Genomic DNA, 15,513 nt, shown 5'->3' with positions numbered 1-15,513 from the left:
CTTTGATGTCCCGTGGGTGGTAGGGGGTGTTCTATCTTCCGCTCAGCATGTAGGACCTGGAGCAGTAATTTCTGCTAATTGCTCCTTTACTGCACAGATGGGGCGGGAGGGAGAACACTAAACTGTAGAAGAAGGCATTGGGCTGAATGAAGGGGCCCCGGTACATGACTTCTGGGGTGGTAGGGGGTGTTTAATACACAGGGGAGGGATGGATAGTGGAGTAGGCTTAATATTCATCATTTTCTGGTGGGAGGGCAGCTTGCTTGACTGCATATATCTCAAGTTCCTGAAAATATATTTCTTTGTTTTGAATGGGATAAAAAACTAGAGATTCCCACCTTTCAGAAGGTTTTGGGGACTTGGGGATCAGAGTTCAGGAGCCAGAGCAATCCTCCAATGAATATATAAAACTGTATACCAGGCGCGTGGAGCTGGAGCAGGGACCAGCTGCTGGAAGGCTGATATCTCTGGTTCTGGGCACAGTAGAGACAAGCTGCCAGTGTCCAGCAAAAGGGGAGAGTCCCAGCTTTTGGATTATACCCTCAGAAAAACTCTAAGTCAGACAGAACCTGAGATATCTGGCTGGGAAGAGCAATTAACAGGCTCGGATGGGGACCACTGCTTTCACGTTGGATATCTCCGGTTCCCCAAGGCCGATTTTCAAAAATCTGGTACCCCTGGAAAGAGGGGACCCTCAGTTATCAGCCTAGGGCCCTTATACTCCTGGGGCCCTTGGGCAAGAGCCCATTGAGCCCATACGGAAAGACGGCCCTGGCACAGGGAGACAGATCTTTTGAGCCCTAGTAGCCTAGACACAGCAGGTACATCTTGATCTTGAGTCCCTGTACGTCAGAAGTTCCAGCAGCTCAGTACTCATTTTAACCAGTACACAGGGCTGATGATAATCTGCTATGGTGAGAAGATGGATTTTCCATGTCTTACCATAACTAATCAGAAAACTCCACCCCCAATAATACATCCCTGTTGAAAAACCCCTCCCATTATTCCACATGCAGCCCCTTTGTCTGCTATACCTTCGTATTTTAAGTTGAGGCTTCTGCTAATTCTCTTACATAATGTAGAAAATAAAATGATGGTGAGGTAATAGAAGTATACAAAAATAAATTTGGTGTTTTTTTGTGCAAAAAAAACGATTTTGTATTTTAATACATTTTTTGAACAACAAAATTCCAGTGGGGAAAAATTATCAAAATCACAGCAGTTTCAATGTCACACATCAGGTTCTTAGCCGCACAAGGTCTAGAACCGGCCCTGAGGGGCAGAGGTATCCAGAAGGATCCCTGTTCGCAAGTCAGGATGGCTTCCCATAGGTAATGCAGATGGCGAATGCTCCCATATGAAGATGGCAAATGCTCCCGCAGTCAAGCAGCAAAAATATTGTTTTTTTCAGAGCTTGATGAATAAGGTACCCATACTTATGTATAGGGTGCCCGTGCCAGATTGGCATTGAAAGTTAAGCAGGAGAGATATGTGATATCTCCTGCGTTACCTTCATGATAAATGGCCCCAAAACATAATTTTTACAAAAGTAGGTGAAAATGTTAATTTTCACCTACTTTTGCCGAAATTAAGTGATGATTAATATGCTTGTCTCTCTCATCTCTCTTTCTTCTCTATCTATCTCTCTCTCACTCTTCTCTTTCTTTTTTTGCAATACTTCCTGTTAGTATATAAAACAAATAAATCATACTTTGCACTACCATCATGGAAGATGTCATGCCCTTGACTCTCTAAGACAACTTCAATTAGAAGAACATAACATTAGAGACACCGCTGTCGTATAGAATACCACTGTAATTATTTTAATTATTATGTATCTGACAGATATGTTTCATAGGGCAAACAGAAAACCAGAGGACATTGTCTTCTGTCACTTTCTGTACCTGTACATGATGTAGCACAATGAGATGTGACATATAGTAATGCTAACTATACAAACTGACAATTTCACTCAGTTACATGCAGAATGTTTGAATACTGTAATTAGGTCACATGATTTAAAAAAAATGTATTCGATCTGTAAAAGTGGATCCATGAGCGCAAGCTACTTTTGACATGGTTTGCAAACCAAATTGGCAAAGCTAATCAAGCAAACTATAGTATGTTTCTTAAAATGTCCCCTTCGGGATTAAGTACAATTTTAGGTTGCAATAATTTACCTGTTAATGTCATGATCAATAGATTTTGTGCATAAACCCTTCTAGTTCCTGCTTTGTAAAGACTTGTATTTTTATGCCTTAATTCCTATTTTAAAGACATACAGTATGGCATAGCACAGACATTCAGCATATTTTCAGTATAGGAGAAGTGTGAAGCTGGCCGGACATAAAGGAGCTGACTCATAAGTGGAAATGCAGACAGATCTCACATATATCTGCATACCGAGGAAGTGATGTAAAAAGATAATGGTGACTGTGCGTACTCCATACCATACTTATGCATATTGGTAAAGCTTGCAAATGTGTATCGATTTATCAGTTCATCGCATACTTGACGAGTTTTAAGTTCTCATCTCATGGAGAAGTCCATAGAGGAGCTGCAGATGGCAAGTTTGTTCATCATTAGGCCCCATCCCCATAGTGGCAAAATGCATGGATTCGGTTATACAGTTTGATGCCATTTAGCCCCACCCCCTCAAGCCACACTTTCGAATCACGGTATTACTGCATCTCCCCATCCTGCCCACTTTACTAGGAGGTAGGTAGGACGCAGGAGAGCCACCCACTCTTCTAGGGGTGTGGGGGACTACCCAAAAAATAGTGAGTCTCCCACAGCTTCTGGGAAATTAGGTAAGTATGGTTCATCGACAGGCTACACGTACCATGAAATGTGCGTTTATGGAAGGTAACTGGGCAGCGACCATGTTAACATTGCATTAGACCCTTTCATGGAGTAATCCATTTTAGAAAAGCATTTCCTATAATTAGCTAAAAACTCCTGTCAAACAATATCCACAAAACCAAGGACTCCAGAAGCTGCTAGAGTCAGCAAATGAAATGGTGCATAAGAATGGCAAGTAGGCTACCTAAAATTGAGTGGCACTTCCGGTCACCTGGAAAAGTGGGCAAGTCTTCTGGAGCTGGCCTACAACCCCGCACCCACTTGCTTTTGCTCATAAATCACCACAGACACCCACTTCCAGAGGGAAAGTGGGTGGGTCGATGATGCAATTCGCACTAAACCACCTCATTGTAGCCCTGCCCCCTGCTTTACAATGCGATGATTCAATCATGCCTCCACACCCCTGGAACACCCCCTTATGATGGTACCATGCTCCCTGTTGTGCTGACCTGGCTTCCCTTTCCCAGAGGAAAACAGTTTTCATATCAGAATAGATGCAAGATTACATTGTTTAGGAACAAAAGGATTATGTGCATATTTATCACAATCCACTTCACAGATGCAAATGTGATGTAAGAAAAGTTGCGATGTAATATTTGAATACATTGCAAACAGGGCCGGTTCTACACCTTGTGGCGCCCAGTGCGAAAGTTTTGCCCCCAGTAGTTGTGCCCCTTAATAGCCGCTTACAAACACACACACACACACAAAAAATACTTACCACTGCCCCGCTCCTGCTTCCCGACCGCTGCTGCTGCTGCTCCGCCTGGCCTCCCGCGGCTCCTCTCTATGGGAGAGACGTCATGACGTCTCTCCCATAGCAGCGCCGCACAGACACTAGAGGTCAATAATGACCTCTAGTGTCTGTCACTGGAGCCGGCTGCAGCGGTTGCCCACGGCGTCTGCTGCAGCCGGGGAGCGGGGTGCGGGTAGACGGCGGTGCCTGCGGGGTGACTGCGGCCGCTCCCCCAGGCCGCAGCGCCCGGGCGCAGGCACTTCTTGCCCGCACCAAGAACCGATCTGATTGCAAAGGAAGTTTCAAATATTGCATGTAGGGATAGAGCTTGCGAGAAAGTTCTGTCCCTGTGAATCCTTTCCCTGCACTTTTCAGTGTATTGTTCGCAAAGATTACACTATTCTGCACCCAGGACCGGTGATCGGTGAGCTCCAGTCATCTGATCCTGTGCTCTTGCTGTGACACCGTTCATCACACATAATCAGTCTGTGGTCTACCAGACACACATGGCTGATCTCAGTGACCAATAGGGAAGGATGAGCTAAAGTAGCTGAAGATGGTGTTATTATCACAGGGCTCCCTCCGGTATTTTTTTAACAATTAGATTTTAGTAAATTTGAGCATATAACATTTCTAATTACAAGTATGGAAAATGCAATCTGCTCGCTAAAAAAAATGCAATATTAAGGACATGGAGGAGAATTTGCAAATGCTCACCTACAATTGTCCTTTGATACATTTCTGTATAATAATGAAAAAAGGGTGTGATAACGTTAGCAAAAATAGTATTGATAAATATGCCCCGTAGAAACTAAGGGCCTAATTCAGACCTGGTCGCTGCATGTCACTGTTAATCAGGCAAAGGCGGTCACGGGGCATGTCGGCGGCATTGTAGTGGCGTTTGGGGGCCATGGTCCGGACAATGCAGGCGTCACATGCAGCAGCAGCGACCCTAAACATGGTGGGTAGCCGCCTGCCTTAATAGCTAGGCTGCATAGGCAGAGAGCTACTCATCAGGTGCAAAAGCATCGCTGCTGTGCGATGCTTTCGCATGTCTCTGGGGGGGTGGCCGGACCCGGCATGTGGGGTAGACTTGCCCTGTGCTGGGTGTCCCCCCATATGCCAAAGATTTTGATCATAGATGTGTGTTTTTTCGCACATCTACGATTAGGTCTGAATTAGGCCCTAAATTATAAGATGTGTTATTGTATGTCGACTTGCACACGTAGAAGGCGTGTGGTATATTTTAACATTCTGAATGTCAGCACTCAGAATGTCAACATGGTAAGAATGTGGACATTGAACATGTTGGCATTTACAATGTCTGCACTGACATATTGTCGACATTATTTACCAGAATGTTTACCGCTACAATGTTGACAGTGGGTTTTTCAATGTAAAGTTATTCCTAACCACAGTGTAACCCTATACCCAATCACAGAGAGGTGTTTTTAACCATTTTTTTTTAAAGTGGCTTAAAATAACTCATAAATCACCTTACAGGCATGTGTGTGCACCCCTAAATTTAACCAGAACATTTATTTGCTGAAAAGTTGCTTCCTATAATGTTTTCACTGTTGCTAAAAATAAAAACATATCTGCTATTTGAAGTCTCAAATATTTTGCTTTTGAACATTAATAGAGATCTTTTACAGGCAGCATGGATGGTGTAATGGTTAGTACTACTTCCTCACAGCACATGAGTTCAATTCCCTCCATGGCCCTAAAGGTGCATACACACTTGCCGAGAAAATGAGTGACGTCGCTCATTTTCCCCCTTCCTGAGCGACGTCACTCATTTCCCCCTTCCTGAGCGACGTCACTCTTTCCCCTTCCTGAGTGACGTCACTCATTTTCTCGGCAAGTTTGTATGCCACCAGCGATAAGACAATCTGGACTGTCGTCCAGGAGCTGACTGCACGACCCGGCTGCTGAGTGACGTCACTTAGCGATATGAACGTTCATATCGCTCAGTGTGTACGGACAGCCACCGACCGCCCAGCCCGGGAGGGGCAAACACTAGCCGATGTCGCTCATAGAGCACGTCGCCTAGTGTATATGCACCTTAACTTTGTATAGTTTGTATATTCTCCCCATGCTTGCGTGGCTTTCCTCTGGGTACTCCAGTTTCCTCCCACACTCCCACAAAATACTGTTATGTTAACTGGCTCCCAACAAAAAATGAACCCTAGTGTGCATGCGGTATGGAAAATAGATTGTAAGCTCCCTGGGCAGGGACAGATGCGACGGGCCAAATATTCTTTGAAAAGTGCTGTGGAATATTTGTGCAATATATAAATTTCTGGTAATAAATACATTTCTGCATATTTCAACATAACATGTAGGAAAAGGTATTGTGATTCCGCACCAGTCAAATCATTTCAAACGTAAGATAATCTAGGAACCAAGATTTGGGCAATTCTAAAGGCAAAGATTAGTTCCTTAGTGTCTCCACTTGATAGTGCGCTCAGAGCCAGAGGTAAGTATGTCAGCAAACAGATCAGAGTGAGAGTCTTTTTTTCCGATCTGTTTATTTCAGCATAACAGCAAAAATTACAGCGCAAGTTTTTTCCAATTGGATGGTGCATGAATGGGGAGCACGCATATCTTTGTTAATCAGAAATGGAGCATGATAGGCACATTAATTTCAGCCAAAACATTTTTTGCTGTTCATTGGATGTGCCCCTTAAAAGGTGACAACAATGGTGCTGATCTGCAAAATTTCTCAAACCCGGTAAATGGGAAGAGTTTACTGACTACTAAATTTAGCACAGACATAAAATAATAACCATAGCAGATGGGAAATGTAAAGCATAAGATTGTAGATCATCATGCTTTCTTACCAGGTTTGTATTCACAAGAAAAACACAGTATTTATGGTGGCAAGAAATAAAATAGGCCGGTTCTAACTGTGGATGTGGAATTTCACTTTACATAACAACATTCCAATATTTTTTTTTTTTTTAAAGTGCTATGTCCTGACCTTGAAACGCCATTGCAGACATCTGTCATTAGCAGATCAATTTATTTTTTAGTGCATTATGGAAAAATGTCATTACTCGTCTCATGATGGTAATGAAGCCAAGACCCGATCAGAACTTGGCAGAGATGGTCCCAGTATTCTAAGGGAAAACACAGTGTGCAAGCTAAGGCAGAAATGTACACTACAGATGGGAAATAGCTTGTTCATATTTTATTTTCTAACCAAATAGTACAAGACAACTGTGTGGAATAGATGCTTTTACTCTAAATAGGTTTGGCTACGCTGAAAATCATTTATGAAAATCATTTGTATCTCTTGAAAATCTATAAGAGGCAGAAAAGCGTTGTCAGCAAACTCATGGACCATGCAGCTGTACACTGGGGCCTTATAGATAAAACACATGGCTATAGGCAAATTTGAGCAAATAATTGTATTTATGTGCGTAATCATACCTACCAAGTATGATCTGCCATATTGCTTACTTTACATAACATAGAATTCTTAAAAGAAAAGATATATTCATAGACAGACATAGAACATAAGTTACATTCATCAAGTTGTTATCAAAAAGAAAGATGGGTGGAGTTTTAGGGTTTAAGATGAGACTTGATTGGTGTGACTGGGGCACTAGACGTCAGACTTGCTGAGTTATGTACAGTACATAGAGTATGGGGCCAATTCTGGATTGGGAAAACCATGTTGAACTGCAGGTGGGTCAGATTTCGAATGTGTAAAGAGATGTAGAAGTGGAGGCGTGTGTCCAAACTGAAATATAACTTACAGTTGGAACAATATACTGTCCAATACATCGTCTGATACAGGGGCGTAACTAGAACTTTGTGGGTCCCATAGCAAAACCTTGAAACCCCCCCCCTCGGCCTTTGTCACTACAATGTCCCTCTGGGGCAGGAGAGAAAGGAGAGTGAGAGAAAGAGGGTGTCAGGGTGAGAGAGAGAGTTAGAGAGAGAGAGTTAGAGAGAGAGAGAGTGTTAGAGAGAGTTAGAGAGGGAGAGAGGGTTTTCATGGAAAAAGAGGGAATGAGAGAAAGAGAGAGACAGTGTCAGGGAGAGAGAGAAAGGGAGGATCAAGAAACAGAGAGTGTTAGGGAGAGAGAGGGAGGAGTGAGCAGGAGAGACACAGCACAGGATGAAGAGTGGAGGCATAGACGGACAGGGGGGATGGCTGGATTGGGGCATGGGCAGACAGAGCACCATATAAGGATATAGATGAATAGGCGGGAGGGGGCATAGACTGACAGAAGAACGGATAGAGCCCCATATGGGAGTATAGATGGATGGAATAGAGGGGGCATAGATGGACGGACGGATGGACAGGGCCATGGGCGGACAGGCATTCGTACCATATGGGGGCATAGGACAGGCGGACGGACAGGAAGGGGCATAGATGAATGGATGGGAGGGTGCATAGACAGGCAGACAGGAAGGGGCATAGACTGATGCATGGGAGGGGCCATAGACGGACAGATGAAAGTGGGCATATATGGACAGACATGGCTGGCCCCTCTAACTATTCAGGGTGAGGGGGATGGAGCTGTTATAGGGCTTGGTAGCTTGTGGGGGCTCGATGGCAATCCCATTGCACCCTCTATAAATTTATTATTATTATTTATTTATTTATTTTTTCTTCATTTTATTATTTGTAATCACTGCTACCGCTTCGGGTTCGGATCCCAGCAGTGTACTTACCGCGAGTTAGGAGGGATGTAGGAGGCAGAGCCGCTTGTTCTGCAGTATCCTGAAGCACCTGCAGAAGCTGACGGACGTGCAGATTGTGTTTATACAGTGCATATTCATCAGCCACGCACCACCGGCGACGCTTCTGCAGGTGCATCCATGCTTCTGGATTCTGCAGAACAAGTGGCTCCGCTTCCTGCCTCCCTTCTCCATCCTCCCTCCCTGTAAGTAAACTGCCTGGCTCCAAACCCGGCGCAACAGCAGTGATTACAAATGAAAAAAATGAAGAAAAATATTGTTTTAGAGGGTGTAGTGGAATTGCATTTGGGGCCCCATAGCAGCTGCACCCCCTGCACCCTCTATAGTTATGCCACTTGTCTAATGTGATGTCCTGATAATTTTGGGTGGATCCTGTCTGGCTTCTTGAAGTATTACTGGTACCTAACCCTAACCTCCCCTCCCATACTCTAACCACAATCCTTCCAATAGTGTCTAACCCTAACCCTCTGCTGCCATAGCTTAACCCAAACTGTCTGGTCCCTGTAGAATGTCGACATTTCACCCGTCGAAATTGCGAAAATGTGGATATTCTGCAGATGGATTCAGTATGATTTCGTGACATTCGAGATCCTGGCGGTCAGGTGGCCGACGCCGAAGTCCCGACATTGAGCTCAGCGTATCCGCTCGCCATGCTTCGGGCCCGGTGGCGACCGTAGGTTGCTACACTATGATATTTCCCCTCAGGTGGTGGCGTGGACCACCACCTTAGTGGGAATTGAGGGCGGCGGGTGGGATTTCGGCCGCCGGCATTTCCACTGCTGTTGGAATTCCGGCGTCGGTATTTCCACCACCGGGATCCCCGACCATTGGGATATTAACTGCATACCTTGCAGGTGGCTGATGACATTTGTGGATGACTGCATGGCAATAGTAATTTACCGGGATGGTTATTATATACAGGTAGGTGGCACATGGTCAATGCTATCATAGGCAGAATGTAATCAGATATACTGTATGTATCATTCAGGGTCGGCTCTAGGCCAACTAGCACCCCGAGTGACAAAATTTCGAAGCCCCCCCCCCCTTCCATGTGCACGCTGAAGGCGTGCGTGCTCCTGGAAAAATGCCCGTGGCCTCACAACTTCATATTATCAAACTATAAATTAAATAAATAAATTTTCACACCCCCTCTACACACACACACACACACACACACACAATTAGCAGCCTTACACATAATAGCCACAGCAGTGTTCCTTACACATAATGTCTCCAGTATAGCGCCATATAGACATGATATGCCCCGCAGCAGTGCCAGATACACATGCTATGCCCCGCAGCAGTGCCAGATACACATGATATGCCCCCCAGCAGTGCCAGATACACATGATATGCCCCCCAGCAGTGCCAGATACACATGATATGCCACGCAGCAGTGCCAGATACACATGATATGCCCCCCAGCAGTGCCAGATACACATGTCCTCACTGTGCCAGATACAGATATGCCCCACAGTGCCAGATACAGATATGCCCCACAGTGCCAGATACAGATATGCCCCCAGTGCCAGATAAATATATATCCCCATTGCCAGATAAATATATATCACCAGATATGCCCCCAGTGCCAGATTCAGATATGTCCCACAGTGCCAGATCCAGATACGCCACACAGTGGCAGATCCAGATATGCCCCACAGTGCCAGATCCAGATATGGCCCCAGTAGTGCTGCTCACCGCTGCCGGCTCCTCCTCTGCTGGGCTGCTCTTCAAACACCGCCGCCGGGCTCCTCTGCTGCTGGGTTCTTCCTCTTCAAACACCGCCGCCGGGCTCCTCCGCTGCTGGGCTCCTCTTCAAACACCGCTGCTGGGCTCCTCTTCAAACACCGCTGCCGGGCTCCCCTTCTCCTTGCACCACCGCTGGCCTCCACGGACAGGGCATGCTGCTGGTGTCTGAGGGGAGGAGAGTTCAGCGCGTGCCTCTCCTTCCCCTCAGTAAGTACGGTCTACCCATCTCCTGTGGCAGTGCGGCGGGCATCTCAAATATGGCACCAGTTCGTGAGCCCATCAAAGCTCACAATCCGGCAGCCAATCAGGAGCCGGTTCGCGAGCACTGATTGGCTAGCGGCCGGCACCAAATTTGAAAGTGACAGCCGCCCTTAAAAACCCTGCGCGGCCGCTCAAGCCGAACGTGCCTGGAGCCGGCCCTGGTATCATTAGTTAGCAGGTTTACCGGAGTGTAATCACCTGACTACTTGCTGCTTTCAGCTATAGGAATAACTCAACCCACATATGAAAAATACAAACAAAACAAAGCGCCAGTAATCAGAATTTTATTGTCACACATTGGAGCCTGGAACCCCGAAGTGTAACAGACAATTTCAAGGACATTACCTATACCTACAGTAGCTGCCCACTCAGGAGCGTTTCAAGAGAGGAGGGGGACCTGTGTGCACCCATTATAAAAACACTAGTGTTCCCACTCTGTAAATAATAAAGTGTAAGACATAGCCCCTCTCAAAAATACAAACAAATAAAAGAAAGTGCCAGTAATCAATATTTTATTATTCTACATTTTTTGGCATGATTAAGAACTCACAATATAAATAAAAATGGTGATAATACACTGGCTGGTATCAATGCATATATTACCTGTATAGAAAAGAAACAATAAAATAATCAAAGCATAAATCTGAACCCTAGAATAGTCATGTGCAGGAGATGGTAGGCTTTTTTTTTTATAGTGAAACATCATCAACCACTTTACTGACAATTTTTGGGGTGAAAATTGTCAGGAATTTTTTAATTTAATAAAAGTTTAAAAAGGTCTTCAATAATATATATATATATAAATAATTAGTCGTAGTCGGCAGCACTCAGGTAACAAAAGAGACTTAAAGTCATCAGGTATTTTAAGTCTCTTTTGTTACCTGAGTGCCGCTGACTACGACTGACTGCATTTGGACTCCTGGCCGGGGAGGACTATCGGAGGGCACCGGGGCAGTTGATGTTGTAAGGGAGTGCTGCCTAATGGACTGTGCACTCGCCATTCCCAATAGTGGGGTGCACTCACGTACTCCCCACCCCTAGGTTGGGGTGTGGTGGGTTGTGACCACCGAATTCAAATATACATATACAGAGATCCCTGCACTCTCCTTGACAGCTTAATTCACCTTAATGCTTTAGTATACATCTGAATAAACAATGGGGTTTTGGTTTATGAATTGTACAATGCATGTAAGCTTGCGGCCCACTCCACGGGACCCCATTTCACTGCAAGTCCTACTGGGTGTAGTATGGCTGACCGGCGATCTCCTGACCGCCGGGCAGCATACCGACGCCGGGATTCCTGCGGGGAGGTGAGAGTGCAGCAAGCCCCTAGCGGGTTTGGTGGCGACCTGCGGTCGCCACGGGTTCTATTCCCACTCTATAGGTGTCGTGGACACCCACGAGTGGAAATAGTCCCTGTTGGTCGGCATGCCGACCATCGGGATACTGAGCCGGCGGGATGGTGGAGGAGGTCATGTGACTGTCGGTCAGCAGACCGGCGGTCACATGAATACCACCCGTCCTACTCTATCACATAAACTTTCACATACATTTTTTAGGAACCTGGCTACTGCTGTCTCATAGGGGAAAATGTGCTTACCTAGTTTAAAGCTTACCTGCCACACTTATGGCTTTTAAAAGGTAAGACAGTCACCAACACAACTACACAAGTGTGCTTACCTGGTTTAAAGCTCACATGCCAACTGACTACTGGCTTTCAAAGTGAAATAGTCACCAACACACCTAAACAGCAGCTCATCCAGGTTAAAAGTAAATGAGCTTAGGGGTGCATGAGAGAGAGAGATATGATCACAAATGGGCCAATTAAAAATTAACCCTATTATGCACACACGAGGATCTACTGTACTCACCATTTCCAGGAGAGGGGTGCACTCACGTGCTCCCTACCCCTAGGATGGGGTGCGTGTATAATAGATATAATTATAATAAGAGTAATAATTATAATAATATAATATAAAAGCCTCTTGCCACCTGTGTAAGCTCTACACTCAGTTAATACTGTAGCAGTAGTTAGAAGTGCCAAGTAAGCTCTTGGACAAACATTGTGACTTGGATTCTTGCTGCTGGCTCTGGATCCTAACATTAAGGATATCCTGAATATGTGACTCTGTTCAGTCAAAGGTGGAAAGTTACTAAGCTCCCGAAGCCATTCTAGTTTGCTTTTTTTTCTAAGTATCATCTCGGGAATTTACTAAACACAAATATCGGCAATGTTGGGGTTATTCGTATTGAGATACACAGCCATCCAAAAAAATACGAATCAATAGACCATCGGTCAAAAATAGCTGTTATTTTATACAAGACGGGAATTTACTAATAATTTGTATTCTCAAATCACTGCCGACAATAGCCAAACACTGCCGGGAAAGTATAGAATTTGTACAAAAATGGAGCTTTCAAATAGACAAGCTTCTGGCTGGTGTGTTTAGATAGTCATGCACTGATCAGTGAGATCCCTGCATGCTTCTCTGTGTAAAAGTGACTAAAAGTGTTAAAATTAAAAAGTAAAATTGCATGGGGTCCCTCCTCCTAAGCATAACCAGCCTCGGGCTCTTTGAGCCGTTCCTGGTTGTTTAAATACTGGAGGAAAAATTTGTAGGGTATTTAGACAACCAGTATTTAGACAACCAGCACTGGGCTCTTGGGCCAGTCCTGGTCCCAAAAATATGGGGGACAAAAGACGTAGGGGTACCACGGATTTTTTAAACCAGCACCGGGCTCCACTAGCCAGGGAGGTGATGCTGCAGCTGGGGGACACTTTTATATAGGTCCCTGAGGCCAAAGCATCACTCCCCCCAACTAGTCACCCCTGGCTGAGGTTCCCTGGGGGAGTGGGGACCCCTTAAATCAAGAGATCCCCCTCCAGGCACCCAAAGGCCAGGGGTGAAGTCCGAGGCTGTCCCCCCATCCCAAAACCAAGCTCCCCCCTGGTGCCTCTTCCAATGGACAGGTAGGCCCTTGGTGAGGGCACCTGTCACCTACCCCCTATCTTGACCACCAGGGCAGTCAGGCACTAGGCCCGTGGTCACAGTCAGGTCTCAGGCATGTGGGGGGAAAAGTAGGCGGGAATTAGGCCCATGGCTAAATTTAGGCTTATAGCATGTGGGCACATTAGAGGGCACTAGGCCCTATTAGTTCAGTGTCAACCCCACCCCCATTATGTGTATAAGGTGAGTCTGGGCATTAGGCCCAGGTCACCCAATCGGCTCCATGTTAGGCGGGCGCTAGGCCCGTGGGTCAAAGTCAGACCTATTATCTGTGGCTAATAAGGGAGCATTAGGCCCAGGTTTAAGTGAGCTCCACATGAGGGTGGTACTGGGCACTAGTCCCAGGATACTCCATCGTGCCCTCAGTAGGCAGGCCCATAGGCCTGAGCTTCATTTATAATTAATAAGGTGTTCGGTGCATTATGCACAGATCAATAGAGTGTCTTTCATTTAGGCAGGCAGCCTGAGCCACTGGAAAATCCTGGGCAGTAGGTCCAACTAAGAAGTGTACAAGGAGGTGGGTGGGCTATACAGCGCTCATTCCCCAATAGGTTAGGTACATTCCCCTGTGTGGAGGAGCGGTCCAACTCCACACACGTAGTAGTTGGGTTCCCTCACGTAGCCATAACAGCTAGGGATATGGAAGGGCTGTCCAGCTCTGGGTATGTAGGGATTGCTGTAACAACAGTAAACAGATAGGAATTTAAAGGGACGACACTGTCATACAGTTTTGTTCTGTAATGTTTGTTGTTTACGTGCAGGGCAACGTTTGTTAGAGCTGTTGTGTTAGTTTGTCGCAACACACACACACACACAAACACACAGTTAGTCTGAGGGCTCTGTTGTTGCAGTTAGTGTAGTGGTGTTCCACCAGTTAGGTGTTTTTGTCTCCTGTAAGTGTAGAAGCAGGTGAAGTGCAAGATTGTTGACAGTGAGAAACATCTCTGTTTGCGTGTCCCTATCGGGGTGTGTTTATCCCTACATATGCTCCTTTCTCCTGGGCGGACGGTGGACGTTGCACCCCGGTGCAAGGTTGAATTTTCACCTGGTGCACAAGTACCTATAGGTGATCATTCGGGCTCTGAGGCCAAGAGTGCTGAGGATGACCTTCACCTAAGCCCGAAATCCCTATTGTGGGATTTGGTCTTCTTTAGGAAGGGACGGTTCTTACTCTATCGTCTTCCATGCAGAACATCGTGTCTGGGTGCAGTTAGTGTACCAGGACTATCGATTTATCTCACGGCCTGAAGGTGAGAGTGTGCGACGCCTGGTAAGCAGCTAGTCTACACCTGCGCGGCAGCAGGCATCGCACCGCACCACCCCTCTCACAGAAGAATGGACAGAAAGTAATCTAGTGTAGACAACAAGAGACAACCTATCTGAAGAGCAGTTGCCGCATCACACAAACTAACCTTGCAACATGACATACAGTATGTCATAATGTAAGCTACACCACTGCATGGGATTGAATAGTAAGGGATGGGGGGTTATAGTGAAAACTCTTTCCATGACAGGGGTGAGAGAGGGGGTGACTAGGTGTACACATTCTTCCGCTGTAGATGTGGGGGATCAAAACAGGGAAGTGGAGTTGGAAACTGACTTCCATGTAATACCATAAAGCTACTAAAACAGTGTTTGGATAAATCTATACTCTTGATAAATTTCTATAAATAAACCATTTTTCACATTTAAGGAGCATCCAAAACCAAGTATTAAATATTTATATTATTACAAATAATGAACTATATTTCAAAGTGTAATAGAGACACAATAACAGTAACCAATAACTCATTATCTTGAGAATAATATATGCAATAAATTAATATTGTTAATAATCTTTATTTCGTAAATCTGAAGAGAACAGTGAACTGTTGAGTTTCCAGGGGAACAGAGAATAATTAACCTACCAGGATATTTTTGAACTATAGAAGAATACTGGAGCACCCATAGGAAAACATTTAAAACAAGGTGAGAACATACAAAGCCCACACAAGTAGGGCTCTGGTCAGTTATTAAACTCATGAGCCTAGTGTTGTGAGGAAGGCATTTAATGTATTAGGATCTCAGAATGGGAATTAATTTAGGTCAAAGGAATTTTTCATTGATTTGTTGTGGAACATGAACATAAACATGGGCGGGAGAGGAGTGATGTAATGGGCCTTACACATTTAACGATCCGCC

The 15,513-nt window shown here is 45.3% G+C and overlaps 1 long non-coding RNA gene across 1 annotated transcript in view; it reads left to right on the top strand.

The window, feature by feature from the left end:
- LOC134928890 (uncharacterized) overlaps window positions 1-15,294 on the top strand; it is a 102,618-nt gene extending 87,324 nt beyond the window's left edge. Inside the window, exon 3 of the long non-coding RNA XR_010178102.1 lies at window positions 15,190-15,294. This is a non-coding gene — a long non-coding RNA (uncharacterized LOC134928890). The remainder of the gene's footprint in view (window positions 1-15,189) is intronic.
- The last annotated feature ends 219 nt before the right edge of the window (window positions 15,295-15,513 follow it).

This window comes from Pseudophryne corroboree, chromosome 5 (genome assembly GCF_028390025.1).
Source record: "Pseudophryne corroboree isolate aPseCor3 chromosome 5, aPseCor3.hap2, whole genome shotgun sequence".
NCBI lineage: Eukaryota > Metazoa > Chordata > Amphibia > Anura > Myobatrachidae > Pseudophryne > Pseudophryne corroboree.
The sequence above is the reverse complement of the archived record's forward strand: the minus strand, read 5'-3'. Positions and strand labels throughout refer to the sequence as shown.